The sequence below is a fragment of the Mastomys coucha genome, unplaced genomic scaffold, assembly GCF_008632895.1.
Source record: "Mastomys coucha isolate ucsf_1 unplaced genomic scaffold, UCSF_Mcou_1 pScaffold15, whole genome shotgun sequence".
NCBI lineage: Eukaryota > Metazoa > Chordata > Mammalia > Rodentia > Muridae > Mastomys > Mastomys coucha.
The window spans coordinates 132,825,620-132,830,635 of record NW_022196897.1 but is presented as its reverse complement, the minus strand read 5'-3'; the positions used below and the strand labels follow the sequence as shown (position 1 = coordinate 132,830,635).

The window sequence follows — 5,016 nt, the reverse complement described above, 5'->3', positions numbered from 1 at the left end:
TTTGGTGATAGATGTTCTTTGTGACTCTGACCGGAGCTTGTCCTGTCCCTGCCACCCGGCGGCTCCCCTGCGACTCGTAGGGCCTGTGCCTCCCTGTTGTCTGCTCCCGGCTTAGGAACTCACTGGAGAGAAGATGGCAGCTCTTACTGGAGACTCAGGGTCAAAGCGGTCCCTGGAGGCAGACCCGCCTCGTGCAAGGGAGGGGCAGCTAAGGTCACTGATCCACCTCTGCCACTTGGAAGCTGAGAGGATTCTGTCCCTGCCACCCGGCGGCTACCCTGTGACTCGTGGGGCCTGTGCCTCCCTGTTGTCTGCTCCTGGCTTAGGAACTCACTGGAGAGAAGATGGCGGCTCTCTCTAATGGTCTTCTTATATCAGACATCTCCTCAGTGCTGTTTTGTTTCCAGAGAATCTACAAAAGAAGCTATATTGAGTTGGGAAAATGAAATGTTCCTTTTTGCCTTCTTTTTACAAACACCCTCCAACTCCCCCTTCATTCCTACCCTCATAATCCTTAGGAATTACCTAGGACCTAGAAAACTCATTGGTTCCTCTTATCACCTTTCCAGCAACAAACTCAGGAACGTCTACAAAGATGACTTGGCATGTGGAGCTGTTGTGATTTGAGCCATTAGACACTCAGACAAATCCAATCAGAAAGCATCAGTTGCCCCTGTATGTGTTCTTAACCCACCTTGATTCATAGACACTTATTTCACTTAATAAGGAAGACCAAAGCAGTACAGTATGTCCCATATACTTTTTTCACAATTATTTTTACAATACAAAATACAGAATCCTTCCTGTTAAAGGTGCTTACCATGAAAAAAATCTTTTAGAATATAAAATCCAAAAGAAGCATAGTCAACTCATCAATTCACCATTGTTCCTAATTTTTATTTGAGAGATAACAGTAGAAAATGGGTTTTTGGAAAGGAGAAAGCCACATGTTAAATTTTATTGTGCCTGTTTCATTTTCCCCCAGATATTCTAATTCTTTCACTAAAGTCACCTAACCATCAAACTCTTCTTTAAGTCATAAGTTTAAACAGAACACTGAGCCAATGCCTTTCCCAGCTGGTTTGTTGTCACAGATGATGTATTGATTGCAGGCTCGATACATGTGTCAGCATTGCACTGTTTGTCCAGAGCAGGCCCCGTGGGCTGCCACACGGCCTCTGTGAGTCTTTGCCAGCTAGGTTCTGCTGGCACTGAGGTCCTTCAGTGTTTGTCCTGGCTAGACCACCTGGGAGGCAGCTGTCCCAGCTCTCTGTCAGATGTGGGATTTTTCAGAAATTGTGTAAGCAGGTCAGTGTTTGTTTCCAGAAGTCTGTGAGGCTGCTAGGTACCTCAGCCGGTTTGTATGTTCTTTGCCAAGACAACCAGAGGAGAAGCTCAGGGTCCCTACCTCTACCAGCCTCCTGAAAGCACCTGGCCCAAGTCTGAAGCTCATGTGGACTTTATCCATTGAGAGTTCCTATCTAGTAAGGAATGTGTGGTTTTGTCAGGGCTCCTTAGCTCTACCAGTCAAGTGAAGGCATACATACTGGTTTCTTGTTCCCACATAGACCCCATGTTTCTCTTTCCTCCCTAGCCATTAGTCCCCTGGCCCAGTGACTCCAATCACATCTTGAGTTTAAGCATTAGCATTCTTCCATCTGTACAAGCAACTAAGCAAATGAGCAAGCTAATTTTTGATACCTCCTTTGCATCTTGACTTTCCTTCCAAAGGACAGGATATCACTTAATTATGGTTGAATTTAATTTTAAAAAATTGCATTGTTTCCCCAAAAAGAACTCTGAAATTCTCTGAAGACTGTTTGGAATTATTCAAATGAAGTTAGCCTTTGTCATACTTAGGTTTTTGCTATGTTAGACTCCAATGTTGGTGTATAGGTTGACTGAGAGGTGTATCCCACAAGCTTATGTTTGTGAACACTTAGTCTTCAGCTACTAGTGCTGTTTGGGATGTTGTATAGTATCTTTGAAGATGCGGTATATCTGGTTGATTAGGTCACTAAGGACAGACTTTCAGGACTATAGCATAGACCTATTTATAACCTGAGCTTTCTACTTCCTGGTCCACAGATATGTGACAAGCCACAGTATAAAAGTCTGCCACCTGCATCCCAATTGCCATGCTTTCCCTTTCATGATGTGTGCCTTCTAAACTGTGAGCCAAAATAAGTTGTTTCTGTCAGATATTTGATCAACAAGAAAAGTATCTCATTCTGTAGGAATGTAATTTGAAGCAAGAGTTCAAGCTCTAGCTCATTTTAATGCTTTCTGTCATTTAGAAAATCTGTAACAGAAGAAAAAACCTACTAAGGATGTTTGCTTGCAAGCAACAGGAGGCACATGAGTCTAAGTCATGCTCAACAGGAAAGTAGAGTTGTTCTGTTTTGTTTCATTTGTCTGCAGTTCATGGCCTGGATGGAAGATGTGACTATGAAGTAGAAATGAAACAAGATCCAGGGCAGGAGGCAGCAGAGTCCATCAAATATTAATTGTTCATCTCCTTTGAAAGTTTTGGAGCAAATAAAGGCCAGAATTTTCATCTCAGCTGGAGAACCAACAAGCCAGAAAAAATGTCTGGCTCTGAGCAGAGTGTTGACTAGATTCCTAGTGTGTTCTAAGGCAGTGAGAAAATAACCCAAGGGGAAGGGACCCTAGGGACCACACCTACTTCTGTCCGGGAAGAAGGTGCTGCCTAAAATTCTCTTCTTCCAAGAAGACATGCCATGAGGTAAAAAGAACTCAGTCAAGGTCCTGTTAGGGGTGGGGAAAGGGCCAGCTGATGGGCAGGGATAACCCAGAATGGCATGTATCTATGGAAACTAGACATGGGCTTTCCAAGTGTTCTGGAACTTAAGGTTATGGTGAAGGCTAAGTCTGCTTTATGAAGCATTATTATTATTATTATTCATTATTATCTAATGAATAAGGCTTTGGGAGTATAGATATTCTAGTGTCCTGGGCAGAAGTTTTCATTTACCATGAATTTCTTTGAATCTGCTGGGTGCTAAGCACTGAATGGATCACATGAATAATTCTGGATGGCTGGATGGGAGCTTGTGCTTATGCCTCACATGGAAGAAGGAGTGGCAATCAGAGAGACCATGTCAAATGAACTTTAGGAGCAAGCACAGAACTAGAATTGGGCTTCCATTGAAAATGGAGGAGTGAGCTGGGAGACTTCTTGGAAGACATGGAATTGATTCCATAGTTTTGAGGGAAGAAAAAGATTCAAGACCATGACTAGCCAAAGCAAAGAGAGAGCACCATGATTTGAATTAAAGTATCGAAGACAAGAACATGAGATTTGGGGTAAGCCAAGGCTACAGAAAGAGAAGGTTAGCAATAAGGAAGGATGTGGTGTCAAACCATGACTGCCCTTTCCCCAGGCTAAGACACAAACCAGTACTGGATATGGAATGACCAGTTTTTAAACCCACTGAGTCAGACAAAAGCCTCAAAGTCGCTGCATTTCAACAGCCCCAGCAAATTAGTAAAGCCCCGTTTTTGTTCAACTTCAGAAGATTCTCAGCCACAGGAATGTAACACCCTTTTCTTGCCCTGAACCCAACCATTTGGGGTAGTTACAATAAAATCACAGCATTAATCATCTTCCTAGCTCCAATCTCTGCCAAAAAAGGAAAGAGAAAAAAAGAGGAAGGGTAGTGTAATTGCTGATATTACTATTTTGTGTGTTGGGTGAGAGTTTCCAAAACCAATAACAATTAATTTTCTTTGGTAGTGTTAGCCAAAAAGGCAGCAAGGTGCCAGGTTTCCAGGATCCTCTTAGATCATCTGGCGTCTCTGAACAATGACTGCAAGAAACCAGCCCTCGGAGGCCAGTAAAGTTCTGTTATTAACCCCAACCTCAGAGATTTCATATCATGGCCATTCCACATCACAGCAGGTACAAAATCTAGGATGGAAAATGTCAGGCTGGATACACATTTTGTCCACAGAAATATTACTTCAACATAGCTGAACTCCTTGGAGATCTTCTCTAGGTAAGATTTGAAATGCACACCAGCTTTGGCTTCCGATAACTTTTTGACGCTGCTCCAGACATATTTAAGAAATGGGTCTAATTTTGAAAGATATATTTGGGCAGTCCACCAAGACCTAAAAGTAGAATATGCATCCTGATTTTATGCACAAAGAATTAAAAAAAAATAAAGACAGCTCAAACTGAAATTTCTGGAGGCATTCACACAGATGAGATCCTCTTTCTGTCAGCTCTTGTATGAAGAAGTTAAAGAAGAATATAGAGACAGTATGCTGCCTCCCTTGGAACATGAAAATGCCCTCTCATTATTTCTCCACCTATGCTGCAAAGAAGACCCCCACAGTGTCATAGCCACAGCTTATGGTTACTTTCAATACTTTAAAAACCCTGTGACAATTTCCCCTTAAGAAGCATTAACACTAGGGATTGCCAGCACATAATACTTTCTGAAATGCTAAGCTGAAAGCATTTCCCCAGCTCTTTCTTTTATCTTTCTTTGGATATCTTTTTTCTAAACAGAATACTGTCAAGATAAAGTAGTGAAGTCCTTGGATGGTAATCAGACAGTAAAAATTAGAAAGTATCTCAATTAAGCTGACTTAAGAATTAAAAGAAGAAGGGGGAGAGACTTAGCAGATATAGAAGAAAGGAAGGATGGTGGCTCTTAGTTTCTAAAGGACTTCAAACATGAGATATAAATAAATTGTACCTATTGGGGGCAGGAAGTAGAAAAAAGACTAAGGTTGGCAAGAAAAGCCTAAAGGACAGAGAAGCACAAGAGGATAGTCAGGGGAGAGAGACTAGGGGGATGGCTCAGTGCTTAAGTGCAATGATACTGAAGTGGTAGCTCAAAACCATCTATAACTACAGTTCCAGGATACTGAATGCCCTCTTCTGGATTCTCTGGGCACCACGACTACCCAAGCAGTACACATGGTACATGTACATACATGTAATCAGAATACCCACACACATAAAATTTTAAAGAAAGACTAATA

The 5,016-nt window shown here is 42.0% G+C and overlaps 1 long non-coding RNA gene across 1 annotated transcript in view; it reads left to right on the top strand.

Annotated features, from left to right (window-relative positions):
• The window catches only part of LOC116092407, a 15,045-nt gene extending 12,483 nt beyond the window's left edge, over positions 1 to 2,562 (top strand). The window contains exon 2 of the long non-coding RNA XR_004119252.1: positions 2,422 to 2,562. This is a non-coding gene — a long non-coding RNA (uncharacterized LOC116092407). The remainder of the gene's footprint in view (positions 1 to 2,421) is intronic.
• The last annotated feature ends 2,454 nt before the right edge of the window (positions 2,563 to 5,016 follow it).